Source organism: Sciurus carolinensis, chromosome 12 (assembly GCF_902686445.1).
Source record: "Sciurus carolinensis chromosome 12, mSciCar1.2, whole genome shotgun sequence".
NCBI classification, from domain to species: domain Eukaryota; kingdom Metazoa; phylum Chordata; class Mammalia; order Rodentia; family Sciuridae; genus Sciurus; species Sciurus carolinensis.
In genome coordinates, this window is record NC_062224.1 from 92,060,546 (window position 1) to 92,086,000 (window position 25,455).

Below are 25,455 nucleotides of genomic sequence, written 5' to 3' on the forward strand. Positions count from 1 at the left end.
ATTTAAAGGTGATAAACACATTTTTTTTCTTGTTTTGTTTTGTTTTGGTACTTGGGATTGAACCCAGGGGCACTTAACCACTGAACTACATTCCCCACTCCTTTTTTGTATTTTATTTAGAGACAGGGTCTCATTGAGTTGCATAGGGCCTCATTAAGTTTCTGAGGCTGGCTTTGAACTCATGATCCTCCTGCTTCAGCCACCAGAGCTGCTGGGATTATAGGCGTGCTCTACCACACCCAGCTCTAAACATTGATTTTGACATAAAAAATATTCAAGAGGTGGCAGTGCCACTAACACTAGGAATTAGATGTAGTAGGAAAGTAAAATTTCTCTGTAGGGAAAGAATAAATACAGGTCAGTTTTCATACTTTGTTTCAGAATATTGAGTTTCTTACAAATCAAAATGGGGAAAATGACACATATGCATACAATAGAAAAATACAAGAACAATGGGATTTAAACTTTATTTTTCATTTTGGGAAAAGTAACATCACAGCTGGGGCATTTAATTCAAATTTCAATGAATAAGTATATGCTTCTGAGATATTCCCATTGACATAGTTTTCTCTCTTGCTACATTATTGTTATAATGCATAAATTAATAATTAATATTTCTCACATTCATAACTTTTGGCTTATTTTATAAGTATAAGAGAAATTGAAAGATTGGTGTTTTAAAATAAATGACATTGACAAATAGTTTTCTTTCATTTCAAATTATAACAAAAATAAAAGTCACAATAAAAACTGCCAATAGGTAAATAATGATGTAATGAATACTTCCTAAAACAAATTTTTGAAACTTTCTTACCCAAAATCATTTACATTTCAGGTAGAGTTGCACTTTTGAATGAGCACTATGGATGCAAATATCATAATATAAAGCTCACTACCCTTTAACATGATTATAAATTGCTGATATTAAAACATTTCAATTTGTAAACTAGGATATTTTGATTCAGTTTACTTAAGTCTATCACAAAATGCTTTTACTCTTTATTTCAGAGCATTATAGTTATGTGTAACAGTTAAGTTCATTTTGACAAAATCAAAATGTGTGGAATTTGATTTACTCCATTTCAGTAATCTGTCCCCCTCCCCCTTTCTCTCCTTTTGTCATGCTTCCTATTTTCCTTCCTCAACTCTACTGATTTCTTTCACTTGTGTACTTACGTATTTTTCATTGTTGTTTTATACATATCCATAAAAGTGGAATTCACCATAGTATATTTATACAGGCACATAGCATGATTTTGTTAAATTCATTCCACATTTCCATCCCCTTTCTCATCCCTTTTTCCTCCCTCTTCTATTCCACTGATTTTCCTATATTTTTATGATATCAAATCCCTCTCACTTTTTTCCTTGTTTTGCTCTACATTTTTGCCTGTGAGAGAAAACATTCAACTCTTGATTTTCTGATTTTGACACTTCATTTATTACAATGTTCCCTACTTACATTCATTTACCTCTAAATACCATAACTTTAATCTTTTTTATGACTGAGTAAAATTTCATTGTGTATATCTACCACATTTTCTTAATCTATTCATCTATTGTTGGATACCTTGATTGATTATATGACTTGACTGTTTTGCGTACATTGCTATAAATATTGAAGATGTGTCACTATCGTATGCTGATTTTAGTTCTCTTGATAAATACTAAGGAATATGATTGCTGGGTCATATGGTGGTTCCATTTCTAGATTTTGAGGAATCTTCATACTGCTTTCCAGAGTGTTTGTACTAATATACAGTTGAATCAACAATGTATAAGTGGTCCCTCCCTGAAATTCTCATGAGCATTTATTATTATTTGTATTCTTGATAATTTCTGTTCTAACTAGAGTGAGATGAAATTTTACCTAGTCCTAATTTGCATTTCCATGATTTCTAGAGGTGTTGAACATCTTTTCATATATTTCTGGGCCATTCGTGTTTCTCATTTTGAAAAGTGTCTGCTTAATTCATCGAACCATTTATTAATGGGATTATTTGTGTTATGGTGTTAAATTTTTGAGTTCTTGATATATTTTCAATATTTATCCTGTCTCAGAGGATCAACTAGCAAGTCTTTCTCTTATTCTGTAGACTCACTCTTAATTATTTCCTTTATCAGGCAGAAGCTTTGTAATTTGTTGCCTTTCTACTTACTGACAATTGATTTTATTTCTTGAGCTTTAGGTGTCTGAAGGAAGTTGGTACTTGCACCAGTATGATGGCGTGCTCACTGTATGTATGCAGCTTGTGCAAAATCTTTGATCTGATTCCTGTCTTTGATCCCTTTGGTTTGATTTTTATGCAGCTTGAGAGAAAAAGATGTATCTTCATTATGCATGGATATCAGGTTTTCCCAGCATCAGTTCTATGTTATCTCTAATATATGTTTTCTTTTTTCCTTTAATGTGTCCTTGTCTGAGTTTGGTACTAGATCTATACTGCCTTCATAGAATGTATTCGAGAGGGTTCTTATCCTTTAAATTCATGGAATAATTTGAGAAAGACTTGTCGTAGTTCTTTTTTAAAGGTATGACACAATCTGTCTGAGAATCCCTCAGGTCCTGAACTTTTCCTAATTAGAAGGTTTTTAATTGCTGTTTCAATTTTATTAATTGATATTATTCTGTTTAGGTTTCTATACCTTCCTTATTCAATTTGATCAGATAATATGTGTATAGAAAATTATCAATTTCTTCTACATTTCTGGTTTATTGGAGTATAATTTTTCAAAATATTTCTGATGATGCTATGGATTTCAAAAGTGTGAACACTATAGAAAATTTTCTCTATATTAGTCATCTTCATCTATTTGGGAGCTTTGAAATTTGATTTTGGGTTCCTCTATTTATTATTTATTTTTATTGGTTCTATTTAGTTATACATGACACCAGAATGCACTTTGATTCATTGTACATGAATGGAACACAACTTAATTTCTCTGGTTGTACATGATGTAAAGTCAAACCATTTGTATGATCATACAAGCACCTGGGGTAATGATGTCAATCACATTCCACCATCTTTCCCACTCCCCTGCCTCCTTGTCTTCCCTCACTCCCCTCTGCCCGATGCAAAGTTCTTCAATTCATCCCTCCTCCACCCATTATGGATCAGCATCCACATACCAGAGAAGCTGTAATTTTATTCTCCTTTAAGGCTGAGTATATATATTCCATTGTGTATATATATATCACAGTTTCTTGATCCATTCATCTATTGAAGGGCATCCAGGTTGGTTTCATAGCTTAGCTATTGTGATTGATCTGCTGTAAACATTGATGTGGTTGCATCATTATACTATGCACACTTTATGTATTTGGGGTATAGATTGAAGCCTAGGATAGCTGGGTCAAATGGTGGTTCCATTCCAAACTTTCTAAGGAATCTCCATACTGTTTTTCACAGTGGTTGCAAACCCACCAGTAATAAATGAGTGTACCCTTTTCCCCATATCCTTGTCAACACTTATTGTAGCTTGTATTCATGATCATTGTTATTCTGACTAGGATGAGGTGATATCCTAGAGTAGTTTTGATTTGCATTTCTCTAATTACTAGAGATTTGAACATTTTTTCACACATTTGTTGATGGATTGTATATCTTCTGTTAAATGTCTGATCAGTTCCTTAGCCCATTTATTGACTTGGTTATTTGGTTTTTTGGTGTTAAGTTTTTTGAGTACTTTATATGTCTTGGAGATTAGTGCTCTATCTGATGTGTCTGTAATAAATATATTATCCCACTCTGAAGACTCTCTCTTCATGTTATTGTTTCCTTTGCTGTGAGGAAGTTTTTTGGTTTGAGTCCATCCCATTTATTGATTCTTGATTTTACTTCTTGTGCTTTAGGAATCTTATTAAAGAAGTCATGTCCTAAGTTGACATGATGAAGATTTGGGTCTGCTTTTTCTTCTATTAGGTACAGGGTCTCTGGTATAATTCCTAGGTCCTTGTTCCATTTTGAGTTGAGTTTTGTGCAGGGTGAGAGATAGGGGTTTAATTTCATTTGCTGCATATGTATTTTCAGTTTTCCCAGCACCATTTGTTGAAAAGGCTATCTTTTCTCCCATGTATGTTTATGGCACCTTTGTCTAGTATAACTGTATGTTCATGGATTTGTCTCTGTGTTTTCTGTTTTGTTCCAGTGGTCTACCTGTCTATCTTTGTGCCAATACCATGTTGTTTCTGTTACTGTAGCTCTGTAGTGTAATTTAATGTCTGGTATTGTGATGCTTCCTGCTTCACTCTTCCTGCTAAGGATTGCTTTGACTATTCTAGGTCTATTATTTTTCCAAATGAATTTCACAATTGCTTTCTCTGTTTCCATGAGGAAAGACATTGGAATTTTAATTGGAATTGCATTGAATCTGTATAATGTTTTAGTAGTATGGCCCTTTTGACAATATCAATTCTGCCTACCCAAGAACATGGGAGATCTTTCCATCTCTAAGGTTTTCATTAATTTCTTTCTTTTGTGTTCTGTAGTTTTCACTAGAGGTATTTCACCTCTTTTGTTAGATTGATTCCCAAGTATTTTCTTTTTTCGAGACTACTGTCAATGGGGTAGTTTTCCTAATTTCTCTTTCAGAGAATTCATCACTGATATATAGAAATTCATTAGATTCATGGGTGTTGATTTTATATCCTGCTACTTTGCTGAATTCATTTATTAGTTCTAGAAGTTTTTTGGTGGAATTTTTTTGATCCTCTAAATATAGAATCATGTCATAGGCAAATAGTAATAGTTTGAGTTCTTCTTTTCCTATTTGTATCCCTTTAATTTCTTTCATCTGTTTAATTGCTCTGGTTAGAGTTTCAAGGACGATGTTGAATAGAAGTGGTGAAAGGGGGCATCCCTGTCTTGTTCCAGTTTTTAGAGGGAATGCTTTTATTTTTCTCCATTTAGAATGATGTTGACCTTGGGGGTAGCATAGATACATTTACAATATTGTGTAGGTTGCTACTATCCCCATTTTTTCTAGTGTTTTAAACATGAAGGGGTGCTGTAGTTTGTAGCCAAATTGTGGAACCAACCTAGATGTCCTTCGATTGATGAATGGATAAAGAAACTGTGGTATATATATATATATATATATATATATATATATATATATATATATATATATATAATGGAATATTACTCAGCTATAAAGAATAATAAAATTATGGCATTTGCAGGCAAATGGATAAAATTGGAGAATATCATGCTAAATGAGATAAGCCAATCTCAAAAAACCAAAAGACGAAAGATCTCGCTGATAAGTGGATGATGACACATAATGGGGGATGGGAGGGAGGCATGAATGGAAGAAGGAAGGACTGTATAGAGGGAAAAGAGGGGTGGGAGGGGTGGGGAGGAAGGAAAAACTAACAGAATGAATCAAACATCATTACCCTATGTAAATGTATGATTACTCAAATGGTATGCTGTTGCTCCATGTACAAACAGAAACAACACGTATCCCATTTGTTTACAATAAAAATAAATTTTAAAAAAAAGGAAAAGAAGAAAAAAATAAAAGAGTAAGAATCAATAACTGGGATAGATTCAAACTAAAAAGCTTTCTCTCTGCAAAGGAAACTATCAGCAATGCAAAGAAAGAGCCTACAGAGTGGGAGAAAATATTTGCCACTCATACTTCAGGTACAGCACTAATTTCCAGAATATATAAAGAACTCAAAAAACTCTACACCAAGAATATAAATTACCCAATCAAAAAATGGGCTAAGAAAATGAACAGACACTTCACAGAAGATCTACAAGCAATCAACAGGGACATGAAAAAATGTTCAACATCTCCAGTAATAAGAGATGCGAATCAAAACTACACTAAGATTCCATCTCACCCTAATTAGAATGGCGATTATCAAGAACACAAGCAACAATAGGTGTTTTTGAGGATGTGGGGAGAAAGGTGCACTCTTACATTGCTGGTGGGGTTGCAAATTAGTGCAGTCACTCTGGAAAGCAGTGTGGAGATTCCTCAGTTTTGTTTTCGTTAAGCTATTATAAAGTTCTTGTGTATTCTCACCAAGATCTTTTAGTTTTCTTTCCCAGTATTGCATACTGAGTATTCAAGTTTACATACTCTGTCTTCAAGTTCTGAAGTTCTAGAATCTCTGCAATCTAATATGTAGATGATGCTTTCAAGTGAATTTTTAATTTGATTCATTGTGTCTTTCATTTTGAGGAGTCCTCTTTGGTTTATTCTCAATATCTCTGATTCTTTATTGCAACATTTCTTCATTACTAATTTGTTTTTTAAATTCATTCCTTTGATCTTTCCTTTAGATAAGACTGAGTATATTAATAATCAGATTATTTGTAGCAGGATTTTAAATTTTGTAGGTAGTTTTGTTTGCCTATTTATATTTTCAGAGGTCTCAGCTTGTGCATCAGTTGAAATGGATACTCCTTTCTTTTTTATGAACGTGTCCTTTTGTGTGTATTCATTGTTGTTATTGCTGTTATTGTTATGGGACTTTCTCTCTCTCTCTTTATTTTTTTTCTCTCTCTATTTTTCTTGCTATCTCTTTTAATGTGTGAGTAGATTTCCTGAAGTGGGATGAAAGAATCCTCCTTGTTGTGACCTGGTTGTTGGTTTGGAGTTCTTTCTCTTTCCTATTTTATGTATTGAAATATTATCAAGATTTCAATGGGGCTAGATTTTGTGCAGGGAAAGATTTGTGGCTACATGGCTGAGTTGTTTGACAGTAAGATCTCTACTCTGTGAACTCAAAGTATTCCACTTACTTTCCAGCCCCTTTAGAAGCAGGGGGCAGCCAGGAATAGTAATAATGCTATCAACAGATTTACAATCCTAGGATAAATGTCCAGTGTCTACTTGGACATATATAATACTAATTATCATCTATATAGGAATACTGAGGTCAGCATTTAGTATCACCCCTCTCTCTCCAAAATATAAACTAGATCACATAGTAAACATGAGGTGTCTGCTGCATCCTTCAGTGTATTAATAGTTGCAAAAACATAAATGGGTTAGGAGTTATAAAAACTATATAATTCTATCAGATTGTGAAATTATAGTTTATTATAGAAAAAATAGGTGGAAGACAAAAATAAGTTTGAAATATTTAAAAAATGAACAGAGGAGAAGTGGGAGGATAGGTAGCAGATGATGGTTTTTAAAAAAGAAAAAGTATAAAATAACTCTAAGTAATAAAATAATAAAAGAGAGAAAGAGTGAACAGGCAAATGTAGTTATTAGTGAGGAAGGGGCAATAAGAACAGAAACCAATGTATGAACAAGCAAAACAATGTAAAATCAAAACAACTCAATCCCACGTATAATTTTACACCACCAGAGTCAGACTGATTCTAAATAATAAATAGATTAGAAGAAAATAATTAAAATGAAAATATAATTTAGAAACCAGGCGCAGTGGTGCACACCTGTAATCCCAGTAACTTGGGAGACTCAGGCAGGAGGAATCCGAGTTCAAAGTCAGCCTCAGCAACTTGGGCACTTAGGAACTCAGCAAGACCCTGTCTCTAAAAGAAACATAAAAAAGGGCTGGGGATGTGGCCCAGTGGTTAAGTGCCCCTGGGTTCAATCCCCAGTACAAAAAAAACAGAAAAAGAAATTTTATGTATCAGTGCAGTGAGAACACATACACATCTAATCATACAGAATGTAAAAAAGTCAAAACTAAAAGTGAAATAAAATTTGACATTAAGAAACAAAATTAAAGTTGAAAAGGTGACAGGGGGAATAAAAATGATAAATATTCTTACTAAGAAATAAAGGATTTTTTTCCATTGAGGTACATCAAAACTGCTTGCAAGGATATATTTTCATTCCTTGTATTTATTTTTGATCTCTGCAACTTTAGTTCAAGGATTGTGTTTGTTAAGTTCAAAATCTCTGTGGTCCCCTTCCAGTTGTAAGTCATTGTGGCTACAAGCCAAATCTGGTTGTAATAGTTCTTAGCTTTCTGTCTACCAGTATAGGATGGGATAGACTGGTGAGTGCTAACAAATCATACATTCCTACAGTGGGTGTGGTGTAGTTTCAGTAGTTGGGATTTCATCTTAGTTTGCAACTCTGTTAGTGGTCATTTGAGATTTGATACACACGCTGTTGCTGGGGAGATGCCAATCTGTGATATATATCAGGGTGTCAGTGAACTCCCATAAATTTCACTTTTAGGATGTGGAATATAAACCATTATAGGTTTCACATTCACCACTATATATGTGAATTACCCAATATCAATTCTGAAGTGCAGTTGCTACTGTGGTCACTATTGACATCTTCCCAAAAGTTCTTATATAATGTCAGCAACAAAGAAAGCTCCCTCTCTTCTTGGTATCTGCAGCTTGGATGCCCTGGACACAATTCTCCATACACCTCTTTCATCACACTGATCTAGGCACACTCTAGGGTCCACAATAGGCAGCCGCTGGGTCAGGCTAGCAATTTTCCTTTGATTTTCCAATCTTCTCCACCTGCACTGGCTGCCCAGTGCTTATAAATGAGATAGTTCTCTCCCCAACAACCCCAGTTTCTGACTGTTCACCAGTAAGCTGAGTGATTTTGTTTGCTTTTCATTCACAACTTCCCCACTGACTCTCAGTCCATTCACTCATCCTCCCTCTCTATTCCCCAAGTTCCCCAAGGCCAATTGTTTGTACCCACCATCCTGTCCTCTCTCTGCCTGCACTCACCCCACCTCCAGCCCAACAGCCTCAGCTGCTACCACCAAGCAAGCTGGCACATCTTTATTATTTCTTATATCGTGCTTGAAATTTCTAACCTTCTGTGTCCCTCTGGTTAATTTTAATATCCAGTAGTGAATTTCGGCGAATTCCCTTAGTTACCCACCTCACTGAGGAGCAGTCCTCCCACCTGTTAAATCTTGATCTAAGGAGCTGCTGGGAAGTTACCTTTCCTTTGATCAGCCATCTTCTCTCTTCTCATATATTTTATTCTTTTAGACTGAGAATACAAACTGTGCAAGTCCTATAATTATTGTAAGTTCCTATTCTATTCCTTGCTGCGGCTAATTTTCTCCTTTATTCCAATTTTTTTGAAATTGACACATATATATTATGCATAGAGATGAAGAAGCAGAAAATTCCTACTGGAAAAAATTCCTTTTACCATGATATTTAAAAACATTCTTCTTCATATTTGACTGTTGTGTTTGCATATTCTGTTGTGATTTTTCTTATTATAGAAAACAACTCAAATATATTAAAAATATTCAGTTTTCCTACTTTATTTTTCCTCAAACACATACCATTTTACTTGATGTTCCATGATTTATTTATTTTATATTGTCTAGCCTTTCTCACCTGGAGTCTGAGAGAAGGGCTTTATTTTTGTCTGCTCCTCTAATGTAAGCTTGTACCTGCAACATTAACTCAGGCCAAATAAGTTTTTAAGAACTTTTTACAAAAATTAAATTTAATATTTAATTGATTTATAATGATAATGGTTTATAAACATTATAAAAAATTATTTCCTAAAAATTTCCAATGAAACCTTGAAAAAGTTTGGTTATTTACTCAGGATTAATTGTAAGAATGTAAATATTATTATGCAAATGTATTTTACAATATAATATGAATGTATACATATATGTATATATATACAGATTATATATGTGTGTGTTTTAAGATCTTCAAATTGATACACCATAAGATATAGACTTTTTTTTTTAGCAACTGAATAATTAAATTTTATGGGATGTCCTTACAAATGACACATGAGAAAATAACCCCAGGATCTTTGCACTCCAAACCATTTCTTCTGATAAGATATTTATAATACATTTCTTCTAATAAGATATTTATAAAAACTAAATATTAATCTACTTCTATTTCTACATTTATTTTAGTACAATATCAAAGAAGATGAGATTAGGAGATGTTTCTATTTTGTTTCTTTCTGTTTTGCACAATATGCTTTTCTAAATGTCTACTTGTAAGATATAAAGCACACAAATACCGAAAATAGCACATTATAGACTGGTACAAACAAAAAACAAGGGAACTTCATAAGAGAGTGGAGAAATAAAAACAGAGAAATCAAATTAGCTTTGAGCCACTGATCTACAAATCGTACAACTAAATGAATCCCAGTAAATCACAGTAGTAATGTTCAGATGCAAACAAATTGTGAAGGTGCAGGTACCAGTTTCACATTCATCACTCATTCATTACTGTGTGAATTTAATACCAGATGCTGGGATTTTCTTTGTTGCATACAACAGCATAAACTATCTATGTATACCAGTATATACTTAGCCCAAGATTAGGGATTAGTATGATATCTGACTAGATCATTTGAAATTATTCTTAATCTCCTCAGATTACAATTTTCTTGCATATTTTTTTGATTATTGATTAAATAATCAAATGATTATTTTAGGCAAAGGAAGAAAACAAAAGCCTTCCTCAAATTCAGAACATAAATATTTTCATAAGTACAAGTGCCCTATCCTAGACAAATGACAGTTATCAGGGATTACATGCATTTGTTGGTGTAGTTTAATCATAACCTGGAGCTATATAGGAATATATTACCTCAAGATAGTAAAAGTGGGCAATAGTTCTACATCAAATATAAGTCACTTTGGCCTAAAGAAACTAAATTCCTTCCTACTCTTTATTATTCCTCAGTTGTAAGACATGCCCTGTACGGAATCCTGGATAAATATCACTTCTTTAACCACCACAACAAAAACACTTTTTTAAAGATTTTCTCTGAGACAGTATTGCCTTCTCACAGGACCTCATGATTTTACTTTTTACACAGGAGTGATTTAAAATTTTGTGATTATGTGTTTGTTTTCTCTCATTTACTATTTTATAAGCCTTTCTTGTTCATTACTATATCCCCAGATCTTTAGATTAGTACTTAGTGTTTATAAAATGTGTTGAATGAATAAGCAAGTGAATAAAAACTGAAAAAGTGATTTCAATGAGATTTTGCAAGTAGTTTGTAACTAAATGTAGTTAGAGTTATCTATTGCTATGATAGTGCTTTTCAACAAGACTACTCAAATGTAGTAGCTCAAATCCAATAAACAAAAAAAAGTTCATTTTTTTATTTTTATGAATTGTGGGTGAGTTGGTTGAGGATAAACATATCTGCTTCAAGCCATGACATCTGAGGTTGACTGGGGTTCTTATGTAGACTTATGAATTCACTGATCAACTGAGGGAGCATTAGTTCAGAATTTGAAGCCCAAACTATCAGGATAAAATCTATTCACATCCCTTATTTTTAGAACATGTCATAAGTGCAAGGGAACAAGATCCATTTGAAAAACCACTTGTGAATGTCTGTGAGTTCTCCATTGCCTAAAACAAGAAACATGGTCAAACCAAGTCCAAAATGAAGAAGAAATATATTGCACTCTTTTTGGTACAGGGTGGAAAATTACATGGTGAAAAATTGGGGATAGTGGTGAATCCAAAAGTATGAGCAAAAAATTAGTTTAACACTGTCCTACTACAATCAGTATTATCTCTCTATTGTTTAGGGTATTGGTGGCTACCATTCTACCTAATTTAAGCAGGCAGAGGCTTATGGACATTATTGGGAATTTCCAAAATTTCTAGAAAAATGAAGGGACTCAAGCATGGATACTAATTCAGATTGGAACAACACAACCTGGAAAAAGACCTACACTATTTGTTATAAAAAGTTCCACTCACTACTGAGTACCTACAATGAAAAAGACTTAGAAAAAAGAAACTATAGAAATAATTTTCCCTAAAGAAGAATATTAATCTACTACGTATCTAATCTTCCCAGTCATGCCTACCACCTCCCATTGCTCATTCTACAATCAAAATTCTGCTTTTCTGCTTGGCACAGCACAGATCATATGAAAGAAGTCTGAGAAATGCTCTAGTTGTCCATATTTGAGTGGCGCGGTGTAATTTTTTTTCATACATGGATACAACATATTATGATTGAATTAGAGTAAGTAACATAAAAATCACCTCAAATATTTTTCTTTTACTTTTTTTTCTGTACTGTGAACATCCAAAATTCTTCTAGGGCTATCGAGGCCCTGGGGTGTATCTTCAGCAGCAAAAAGGAATTCCTTTCCTCCAGCCATATTGAAATAGGCATTAAAATACTGCTAATTGTAGTCACCTCCTGCCTTATAGGTCCTCAAACTCCTTCCCCTTCTCTAACTACATATTTGCATCTGACAATCAGCCTGTCTCTAGCTCCCACTTCTCAGTCTCTGGTAAGTGTTATTCTACACTCTGTGTCTATGAAATCAATTATTTAGTTTCAAATATGAGTTATAACTCATATTTGAATAGTAATAGTATTTTTCTTTCTGTGTCTTGCTCATTTCATTTATTTCACAATGAAGTACATAACCAAAGGAAAGAAAATCAGTATGCAAAAAAGAAATCTGCACTCCTGTGTTTGTTGTAGCACGGTCCACAGCAGCCAAAATGCAGTCACCTGCTGAGTGTATGTATGTATGGATGAATGGGTAAAGAATTGTAGTATATAGTAACAATAGAATTTTATTTAGTCATAAAAATGAATGAAATGCTATCACTTTTGGCAACATGGATGAATGAGCCTGAAGAACTTAATGTTGCATAGATCAAGTTGCCATTTTAATCTATAAAATATATCTTAAAAATAATAAAGGTGTACTACTTCCACTGCTACATTTTTATCCTTAATGATTATTTCATGCCTAAAATATTTTTTCTGAATAGTCTAATGTCTTACACTTTTGACCTTAAGCACCTATTCTCAATTCATCAGCCAGAGTAAATCCTTAAAATATTAAATTATGACATGGAATGCAATTGCAATCATAGTCAAATTTGTCAAAACTCACTGAATTATACATTTTGCATTGATAAGTTTTATTATGTATAAAATCTATCTCAATATAGGTGATTCAGATATAAGAGTCAATATGATTTAATTTTCCCATGCTTCAGTCCGTTGAAGGCTTTCTCATTTAGGTGGATCAATTTTAAAAATTTTGTCCTAGTTTTTGTAGTAATATTGACTATCTACTATGTTGTAATTTATATTTCAGATCCTCATATAGATCATCTCTGCCTGACTCATTGATGCTAACACTTTTCCTCTCCTTCCTCAAAACAGTTGTAGATCTTAATGCATTTATCACTATCTTGTATACTAATTTTGTACTGTTATTTTCTTTTTTCTTCATGAAAGGTGAGCTTCTCCAATGTTCTTTGTTAACTACTGCATCTTTTTTACTTAGAAGAGCTTATGTTATCTAGGTGTTATCTAGATAACAGAGAACTTCTTGAAAAATAAATAAAATAATGACTCTCATCAGGATAGACTAGGAAAAGGAAAAGTTTCCTAATGAAAGAAATCACCTGCTGCATATCTCCCCTGTTTAGAAAATAAAGATTAGCCATTTCAACTTCTTAGAAACACCTCAGACCAGATCTATACTCACCCAAGAGATTTGGGGAATCAAATTTTCTTTAAATGTTGCTTGGAATTTTCTAGAAAGCTTTTGTTTTAATCAGTTTTGTCTTGCTGTGATCAAAAGCCTAACAAGAACAGCTTAAAGGAGGAAAAGTTTGTTTCAACTAATTGTTTCAGAGATTCAGCCCATGGTTGTTCAACTCCATAGCTCTGGGCTGAGGTAAGGCAGAACATCATGGTTGAATGGTAGAGCAGAAGAAAGTAGTACATGACACTGCAACCTGGAAAGCTTATCTCACCAGTGCCAAAATAGCAGAAGAAAGTAGTACATGACACTGCAACCTGGAAAGCTTATCTCACCAGTGCCAAAATATGTACCTCAAAGGCGCACCCCTAGTATTCTACCTCCTCCAGTCAAGCCCTACCTGCCTACTTACAACCCAGTTAATCCATATCAGTAGATTAATCTGATGATTAGCTTTCAAATTTCATGATCTACTCATTTCGCCTTCAAACATTCTTGCTTTTTCTCACATGAGCTTTTGGTGGACACCCATGTCCAAACTATAACATTCTACTCCTGGCTTCTGAAAGCTTATGTCCATCTCACAATTCAGAATATATTTAGTTCATTTCCCAGAGACCCCATGGTCTTAACAGTTTCAGTACTACCAAAAGTCCAAGTCAAAAATATCTTCTGAGTCTAAAGGCAAATTCTTAGTTCTTTTCTCCTGTAAAGATGAAAATAAAGTTACATAAATACAACATATAATGCTATAGATTAAATATGTCCATTCCAAAAGCAAGATACAGCAGCATAGATAGAAGGGATGAGACAAAATCCAACTAGTTAATCAAGTCCTATTGCTCCATGTTCAGCATCAAAATGCACATGGTTGGTTCCTATGCTTTCTGCTCATAATTATCATAGTAAACTTGACTAAAAGCTGCCACAAGTATGAGTGCCACTCTGGATGCTGTGCTGTCTTGTAATTTTCTCTACTAGATTAATTAATTAGTTCATCATCTTTAAATTGAGCTCCATGGAAAGTCTCAGGACACACCAAGATGTCAACAATTTCTTTGCCAGAACATAGCATGAATGACCTCTAGTCTAATTTCCTGTAATCCATTTTTTTCTCAGCGACCTCATGGCCTAATCTTTACTGTCCATAGTCATCAGCATTATGGTTTTCTGCACTCACACCACACTCATCCATTCATCTACACTTAGAATATTCTAAGATGTTTGCAACTTGCATTTCTAAACTTTTCAAAATTTCTCCCCTGACAAACTCCAATAAGCCCCAAATTTTCTGAACCACATGGCCAGGTTAGTCCCAGGAATAATCCCATTTATCAGTATCAATTTATGTTTTAGTCATCTTTTATGTTGAGTGAAAGTTCTAACAATAACAATTAGAGAGGAAAAGTTCATTTTTAATTTAAGTTAATCGTCTTGGAGGTTCAGTACGCAACTGTCTGACTTCAGAGCTCTGAGCCCAAGATAAGATAGAACAGCATAGCAGAAGAGTATGGTGGAGGAAAACAGCTCAGAACATGGAAACAAGGAAGCAGAGGGAGTTCTTCTCAGCAGGAACAAAATATAAAACCCATATTCATGCCCCCATTTACCTACCTTCTCTAGCTATATCCCACCTGCCTAGAGTTACCATTCAGTTAATCCATATCAAGCAATTAGTTCACAATTAGGTTACATCTCTTATAACTAATCATTTCAACTCTGAAATTTCCTGTGTTTTGTGATGTCTTACACATGAACTTTTGGAGGACATCACATAGTCAAACCATAACAGCTTTCATAAGTTTAAAGTACAATTGAGGTGTTTCTATTTGTTAAGTTTCTTTGTTTTTGTTTAAAACTAAAAAACAAGCTGACACTAGGGCAGAATAGGTAGGAATCTATGAGAGAGAGAAATAGAAGGAGAAAGAGAAGAAAGAGTGAAAGGGCAAAAGCTTGAAGTGAGCAGAAGGTCATTATTAATGACTTTAGACCAGAGAAGTACTTTTAGGAAGAAAAACTGCTCTTAGAGTTGTTTTTTGAATGATTTAGAGCTATATTGAATCTGACTCCTCTCTGGCTCTAACCTGTCTTTAAGTGTGAAGAATCACAATATTGGCAATCACAGCCTACACTTGACAAGAATAGTCTTTATAAACCTGGGGATTGTACTTCACCCAGCAACAACTATCCTCAATAATCTATTGTCCAGTAGAGGCAAATCCAACAAGGACCTCCTGGCACTTTCTGTTCCTGTCTCAGAATTCAAACTTTTGTATTTATGGTATGTACTATGTAACCAAAATTGGAGAGGAGTAGACACTGAATTTACAACATAAATTTCCCCAATATAGCTGGATTTTATAGTAGGGTAGTCCTAGGATTCTTGAAAATTCACAAAGCTATTAATACATCTGATGCTTTTCTATTATGTATTTGTTTATGTACATATACATATATATATATATATATATATTTCCTAATCAGATAATACTAAAATAAATTATAATGGTATGTTTGAGGATATAGAAAAATACTGTAATAATTAAGATATAGTCCATGCATGTATAATTTTATCAAAATGGATTTCACTATCATATATAACTAAAAAAAAACAATAAAAAATTAAGGAGGCAAAAGGGGAAGAAAATTAGATATGTTTTTTTCCTAATGAGAGATGTCATCAAGAAAATCAAAGATTAATTTTTATACTTTTCTGAATGGTAATGTTAAATGTTAAATGGTAATGTTAAAATGTTAAATTTACATGTAATAATGTATTTGCAACAATTAAATAAAGAGGAGTTTTTCTAATGTTCAGTTTTTTCTATCTTTTTTACAGCATAATGGGTAAAATGTGTATATATTTAAGATGTAAAACAAGATGTTGTGATATATGCATACTTCTTGAAATGATTACCACAATCAAGCTAAAAACATATCCATCCCTTCATACAGTTATCTTTCTTTAATTCTTCTGTTTATGCCACAGCCCATTCAGATATTTTCCTTCTTTCTTCACAATTCTACTGACTTCTGTAGCCTTAAATATATTCTTTCTGTTTTGTTTTCTCCATTCCCCCAGTGCTTCCTGGACCATTTCCAATTATAATGTCTGCTTATTTATTGTTTTACAGTTTTTTCTTTCTTCTCCAAGATGCTAGTTGTTGTTTTTCTGGTTGGAACATCCTCTGTTTTCCTTACCCTTACCTTGGATAATGTCATCCAAGTAGAAGGTTAACTCTCACTAGCATCTGTATTCTAAGTTTAAACTTATCTATATCAAAATTTATGTTTTCACTCTGGGACATGCTCCGTGGTAGAGCACTTACTTAGCATATGCAAAGTGTGTGTGTGTGTGTGTGTGTGTGTGCGCGCGTGCGCGCGCGCTTTTCCTATTGCTTTACAAATTCTTGGATATATAGATTCATATGACTGTTTCTGAGTATCGTTTGTAGCGTAACCTACCAGCACAATAAATGCAGCTGTCTTACAAATAATTACCATTTTTTAATTGAATAGTCCCACGTTCAATCCATTTACCTTATACAAGAAACTGTGATTGATTGAACATCCCTTTTCTATAATTCCCCTGACCTCATCACCAATCCTTACTACTTCCTCCTTATTTCAGCTTGCTTTGCTTCTATCTAAAACTGTTGAATGGCAAAAACACATTTCTCTCTCAGTCTATGTTACATGTCTCCATATTGTCTCTACTTCCTACCTCAAATCTTGTGGTGTTGCAGTCTACCCTTCATAGTGCTAGAGAAGCTATCTATTTGAAATATAAAGCTGAATATGTTGATTGAGTAGTCCCAGCCACTCAATAGCTCCCTAGGTTTCTTTGGGATGGTTTCTATGTTTATTATCACAGGGTGTAAAACCTTTGGTATACTTATTTCCCCACCAATTCAGTGTAAGCTTTCATTTGTTTCTTTCTTCCTCATCTTTCACACATGTGCTGATGTACCACACACATTCACGAACATTTTATTCCAGCAGTATGGAACTCCTTCCTTTACTCCACACATTTGCAGATGTTTTGTTAACCTGGATGCTCAATGTGAAGCAATCCATCTATGAAAAACTGCCTTCACCCTTTCATAAAGATGTAGACACGTTTCTCAGCCATCACATGTTGCTCTTTGTATATTCATGATATGTCCTTACCATGTACAAACTTTGTTACCTTTCTGTCTTATGAAGACACAATTATGTTTTGAATGCAAGGACAATGTTACCTCTCTCTTTTCTAGAAATTAGCAAATATCTAGAAGATACAAGTTAAGAACTAAATATATCCTAGTATAATAAATTAATGTTTTGCATTTAATTTAATTTATATATATTTTTATAAATATATTAAGTTATTTTGTGATCAATTTTAACTTTTTGTAGGGGAGTGTCATTATTTAGCTAAACTGGAATGCATGTTTTATACTTGGAAATTTATGTATTCTCAGAGTTCTTTAGCAAGGACAGTGTTTTTGTTTCTGTTCAGGTAACTGTTCTCAACCCATTGGAATGGTAGAGCTAGTAGTTTATTTTAATAATTCACTTAGTATAAATTCTAACACATTATAAATTCATGAGACAGGCACAGAAATGTCATAACTTTTTTTTACATGAATTCCATTGTAATCTACTGTATTTATGGTGCCACTGAACTAATAACATGAGATATGCATTGCCGAAGGGTTAGAAATCTCTTTAAGTATGTCCTTGGTTGAAATGTTTTTCAAACTAATGGATAAGAACAGCATAATATTTGAGGATGATGAGAAACTTGTTCACTAGAAAAAAATGTATTTCAAGGTCAAATTTGATATTGAAGTGTTTCCTTTTTTTAAGACGATAACCCTTTAACCATAATTTCTTTAAAAGAATGCATTTATAGTAAGTTAGGATAATTCACATAATTACAGAAAAGCAATTTTAAATTACACATCTTGGAATTAGAGATGATTGAATCTAACTTTCTAACTATATGTCCACAGGATTATAGAGTGTTTTCTGTGAATTCTACTAGGAGTGGCATATTGCTAAACAGGTGGCCCTTTTTTCTCCTTAAGCAGACAAATAATAGAACTTGACCAAATTATCCTATGTATGCATATGAATATAACAGAATGAATTTCACCTTTATGTATATCTCTAAAGAACTAATTTAAAAAAGTTATAAATGAATAGAAGGAAGACCAACAGAAAAGAGGAAAGGCAACAGAGAGAGGGAGGAGTCGAGAGAAGAGGAAGTACTGGGGACTGAAGTGGAGCAAATTATATTCCATGCTTGTATGATTATGTCAAAATTAATCCAATATTATGTATAACTATAATGACTAATAAAAACCCAATTTAAATATTTTCCCCTTATGTGTACGCAATTTCCTGTAAACAAGAAATTTAAGGACAAGGAAAAGTGAGAGCACACTAGTCATTTAACAGTTTTTATAGTGTTATGAGGATATCAAATTTCAAAACTATTGAATAAAATCAAGCACCTAACAAAAGTTTGGTTTAAAAATTAAAATTTCTACAACGTTTAATGTTCTGCAAGAATTTTATTCTGTAAAATATACTTTAGTCTTTAAATTTCTTCTTTTCTTTGAATAAATTTATCTATATATGTTTGACTTTGCATACAAGTTAATGATGCAAATATCAATGCAAGGTCCAAGATTTTACCCTAGTTGCAAATTAACGTGTTAGTCTGCCAGAATTTCATGGATGGTGCCTTAATAGACAAGACTGGGGTCAGAACAAGGAACAGCTTATTATTCATGACCATTCAGTGTATTGGTACTTTTCTGGTTCTATAAGCCAAAATTCTCAGTGTGGTGGTGGAAAGAAAATGAACATAGAGAGTATTACAAAAGAGGACCTCTGAGTTTACAAAACCTGAAAATTTTATAATGGGCATACGTAACATTTGTTGTATTCTTTATTTTATTGTATAATAGGCACATTTTACTCTTTGCTGTAGAGAGAGAGATACAATCTCTGGAATGCTTTTTATACAAACATTTTGGGAACGGTAATCCTGAAAAAGAGTAGTTATTTCTTCAACTCTCAAGACAAGAAAACAGACCAGATTCCCATACACACTTATCTCACCACACTTCGTTGCCTTTTTAGAGATAAAAATGATGACATAAAATCCTTACAATTAATTAAGTTAATATTGTTATAATTTTAATTTGAAGAAATACGGAGTTACATAAACTTCTATAGCAATTAACCTTTAAAAATGTTTTCTTGAACATTATAATAATAACAAAAATTTCATGAGAGCAGGAGGAAGTACCAGGAAGTCCATTACATGCTTTTAAATACATTTATATAAACAATTTAAAAATAGCTTGATGAAGGTGTATTAATATAGAACAAATCAAGCATATTTTTACTGAACAACTTGATGATTTTTTTGTATGTGAACAACTATGAAATGTTACCACAATAAAGTAGCAAACAAATTCATAGCCAGCACATTGTAGTTATATATTTAACTTTTTAAAAGCCTGTGTAAAACAGTTTTTAAAAGCTATTGTACAATTTCATGTTACTACAGTTGTGTAGGAGAGTTCCAGTTTTTTACATTTTGTCACCAAAACTTGCTTTGATCAGTCTTTTTAATTAAAGTCATTCTAGTATCTGCCCTTGAACATCACTGGAGGTTTAATTCAGGATCTAAATGAGTTTGTGTGTGTTAAGTATTGGTAGAAATTTATCATTCCATTGATTTTAGCTAAGAAACAGATGTTAGTTTATATATCATTGATTTCCACTCTCACGTGTATTATTTAATTATTTAATATTTCCTGCTTACTTTTGGTTTAGTGTGCTCTATTTTACCAGTTTCCCTACTTGAAGCCAGAGATATTAATGTGACACTTTCCAACATATATTATACAGATATTCAAAATATATGTAATTTTCTAGTTATTTTTAACTTCTATAATTGAGACATAAAAAATCATACATATTTATGGTGTACCTTGGTTGTTTGAACCTTCAATATATTGTGCAATGTACAAATCAGAGCAAGTGTATCTTCTGAATTTGTCTTTGACCTAAGTGTTAGAGTTTTTTGTTTTCCAATTAGTTGTGGACTTTATGGAGAATTTTGGTTTATCCACTTCTAAGTTAATTATTTTGAAAATGGAGAACTTACGTTGAAAGACACAAATACTTTAAGTATTGTTAAATGTCTTCATATCTCAAAATGTGTTCAATTACTTAAGTTTTCCTCTCTTCTCATTTCAGCATTCTCATGAAAAAAAAATTGTTGCCTTTTTTATTGGGGTAATTCTATAGAGAATGCAACTTCTCTCTCTGCCTAATGTAGTATAATGTTTGAACAATTTGATTATGGTGTTCCTGGTAGTTTTTTATGCTCAAGTTCATTGAGCTTCTTGAATCTTAGCATTTATGGTTTGTGTCACATTTGGAGGTAGGTTTAGGCATCATTTCTTCATCTGTCAAGCCACACATTTAGTAGTCTACTCACAGTTTTCCCCTAGACTGATAATATTCTGTTCATTATTATTTTGTTTTTATTTTTCTTTTCTCACCAAGTTTATTTTGGATAGTTTCTGTTGCTATATTTTCATGTTCACTAATCTCTGTTTTTTTATAATGCTCCATCTTCATTCATCAGTATGTCATTGTGGACATTTTAATTTTCATCTCCAGCACTTTGAAAGTTTGATTTACGTTTCCTCATATCTTCTTTGTTCCTACTTATCTTTATTCACATGTAATACATTTAAAATAGCTTTTTCACTGTCTATTTTTACTACTTCAAACATTTGCTTCATTATTTTTCTTTGGTTCTCTGATATTGTGAATTTTCCATAGTCAAGTGCTTGATATATCTATTTCTATAAATATTCTTGAGCTTCATTTTGGGATTTACTGAAATTCCTTAGAAATGTTTTATTATCCTAGGTTTTTTTTTTTTTTTAGATTTGTTTATGGGAACTTCTGGAGAAGTCTGTATTAGCTTTATTTTTCCCACTACTGAGGCAATTCCTCTCTATGAACAATACCTAATATTTTATAAATCTTGAGATTTTCCAGTCTAGGTAGTAAAAACACATAATATTGCTGGCCCTGGGTGAATATAATGTCCTGCTAAGCCTGATCCTTCACATGTTCTTTTTCTGGCCTGAGTTACCTCATAGCCATGCTCTAGTCAGTATTCACCTGGATACTGGAGTGAAGCTTTTACAGCTCTCTGAATTCTCTCATGTCTCTCCTCTTTAGTACTCTGTTCTATGAGCTCTGGTCTTAGTCTCTGTGGTTCTCAGGTCTAACTTCTCGACTCATGCCTCAGCCCACTGAATTAAAATACTGTCTATAACTAGGAAGAACCACTCTAACAGACTTAGAAATGAATATTATAAATTTTGGTTTAGAAGCTTAATTTACAATAACCATGATTACATGCTTGTGTTATGACTGTAATGCATCTATTATAAGTAGGGAAAAAGGCATAGCACATCGTATGTTTCAAGCATAATTTTTGGTCAATATTCAGGTCATTTCATATGATTTTTAAAGTAGTTCCAAACACATTAAATATTGTCTTCACTATAATATGACTTCTTCCTATATGTGACCTATAAGAATTTTTTATACATAAGTGTATATCAAATATGTATTTATCAGTTATATATTTTATATATTACATAAGTGTAAATATATAATAAATATTTAAAATTGTTGATTTTTGATCATCTTCCCACTTTCAGTAAGATAAAACAATAATTGCAGGGCAATGAGTTTATTCTATAATAGTATTGCCCCCATCTCCTCTCTGAATATGAAAATTAGGTAAATTTTTAGTAAAGTCACCTTATGTAACATAGCCAGAGGATGCTCAATACCTTTGAAACAGACTCCTATTAACTCCCACACATGGTTCTGCACTGAAATATCCTTTCATTTCAATATCAGAAGCAATTAGCACATGGTAAAAATCTTATAAGCATTATGTATCTTATTATTCCAAAGTTTGTGTTAGGGTTCCTTGAAGTGTATTTGTAGGCCTAGAAATCTAGGTACTTGACTCAAGGATGGGAAATTTCTAAAATCTCCAGTGACAGGATTGATGAGATGATAAAACAATTACTGAGAAGCTTTTGTACAGCTTTTTTACATATCAGAATGGTCCTGAAATGGAAGCACAGTTTACCCTGTTTACAGGTGAAGAATTGAAAGTTCAAATATTTTAAGTCGAATTAAGTAGCCTATGTTTCTTTCATCAGCAAGTTAGCAAATAGTACTGCTTAAGTTAGTAATCAAATTGTATTTCAGAGTTTGCAGTTGTGTCTGATTGTTTGAAGGTGTTTTAGGTTCATTGCAATTTTGCCCAAAATAAGTCCTTAGCAGGGAAAAGAATGTTATTGCTGTTTCAGCTGTCTTTCAGCTGCATTTTATGATAATTCAATTATATTTTACAGGGAAATTCAGTAAGAAGCATATCGCTGCTTTTGCTTTCATTCAGTTGTTACATATAACTTAAGATTTTAAATATCTTATTGTTCAAATTGGTGTGCTGAATCTTAATAAATATTCTATTTTTATGGTTTTCTCTATACTTATGTTCTCCATGTATTCATTTAAATTTATAATCGGTATACTTATGATTTGTTCTTATTCCAGCCTTCAGACATAAGCCATGATTCTTAAAGTAATAATAGTCAAAAACTGGCCCCGAGTTACAATAAAATAGAAACTGCAAAACTCTATGCCCTTGATCTTTAGGAAAAGTTAAAAAGCACTGGGAATAAATCTGAATGCAGTTATCCAAGAGATGTCATTTTGGTAAAAAATTTACACCAATGTGCTTAATCTAGTTTTGAGGAGGTTCTGATCTCCTCTTTACATATAATGTTTCTAATTATCAGTAATTGAAACTAATTTTGGTACCCAGCTCTTATTAAATAAGATGAACGCTGCATGAAAAATGACATGACCTTTTCATTATTGCTTTGTCAGGACATTTCTCTAGACCTGTTTATTCAGTTTCAAAGCTTTCTGTGTCTTCAAGGAGCTCAGGTATAGGTTGGTTTCGCAAGACTCCAAATGTGTACATTAAAGAGGAGGATTTATAATTTAATACATAATGGTGTGTTACATAATAAAACACAATTGTATTATAGAACAACAATTTGTACACATTTGAGAAAAATTTATTAAAGACATTAAGAATTGTCCATGTTCAGTGATAATTTGGGATTTTATCTTGCTTAACATTTTGAGAATTATATGACTCAGAACTCATGGAATGGAATGTTCTAGATAGAATGTTCACACTGAAGAGTACTAATAAGTTTTGCAGCATAAGCAACATAAAATTTTTTTTGAAATTAATCAACTGCCTCTCTAATTATAATTGCTTAGCTCCTTGCCTTTGTGGTTAAAACTTCAGAGGCATGGATATAGCTTAGTGTCCACTTGAGTATGTTTAGTTCTTTATTATACCTACCTCTTTTCTTTTAAGTCAGGATAAATAATTTTGTGATGATAATTTAATGAAAGAAAAACAATGCAAACAATCATATGGTTAGTCAAAAATGTTTTGCATTTCTTATAACATTATATGAATAAGTACCCATATTCCAGTTCAGGAGTAGTTATCAATTTATGCGAATCTTTATTTGCAGAAATTATGGAGTAATGATCTTAATGAGAGAGAAGTAGGCTGGGAGGAAAGAAGAGTACATTTTTTATTATCTTTTGCTTAGTGGTAGACACTTTGTCCTTAACATGCTTAACACCACAGAAAATAAAAAAGCATAATAGCAATGATTAGTATAAGAACCCAGTACCTACAGTCTTACAAAAATAAAAGACTTCAAATCAATATATCAAGTATAATGTTTTGATGGTACACATTTGAAGAGAAGGAATGCTTGCCTTCTCTGATTTTGTTCACAAGAATCATTCTACTTCCAGGACCTGGATAAATCTTCTTAATCTCCTGTAGTCATCCCAGCCCAGGTTCCAGGACAGGGTTCTAAGACTGCACCTATCTCTCTGGCTTTGCATACTGATTTTTTTTTTTTTTTTTTTTGGTTAGGTCGAATGTTCATACACTGACTTGGACAAAGAGCAGTAAATTGTAAAACAGCAATAAGATAAATTGGCTTACGTTAGTGCAATTGATTATAGGTTTTAACAGTTTGTTTATATGGATTTATTTTTATTTTATATTTTCATTGTTGATGATGAGAATTTATTTTCCTCCTAGTATACAGAGGACATCATGCACATGGAGTTTTATCTCCCATTTGCAGAAGGACAAAGGGAGTGTTTTGGTATTTGCTGTTTTTTTTCCTGTATTTTTTATTGGTGCATTATAGTTGTATGTAGTAATGGAATTTGTTGTTGCACATTCATACATGTGCACAGTATAACAATATAATCTGACCAATATCATTTTAAATAGCAGAATATCCAAATTTCAATACTATAAAGATAAATGCTATAAATATATATATATATATATATACTCACACACACATATATATACACACACATACACAATTATTGTGTATATAATATATATATAATATATAATGTGTATATAATTAAATATACAATATATAATTAATGGCAATGATATTGAAAAAGGACATAACAATACTATTCATTGCATTATGATATTTATGAAAATAAAAAGTATATGTGTATTAAATATTGATAGATGCACATAGGAAAATGTCTAAGTTATTATATACCACCCAGGGCATACCTCTGAGCACAAAGTGAAATAAATAGAGTGAAGAAAAATTTGAATATTTTGCCCTAAATATTTATTTTCTAAATTTAAAAAGCATATCATTTTAATGAAGGAAATGTATCATGCAAAACTATGTATTCAAAACATAAATGTAATATAAAATATTTAATTATAAATTTTATTTCAACCACAAAATCTTTTGGAAAATAGGTTGTTTCTATTTTATGTCCAGATATGACTTCTATTC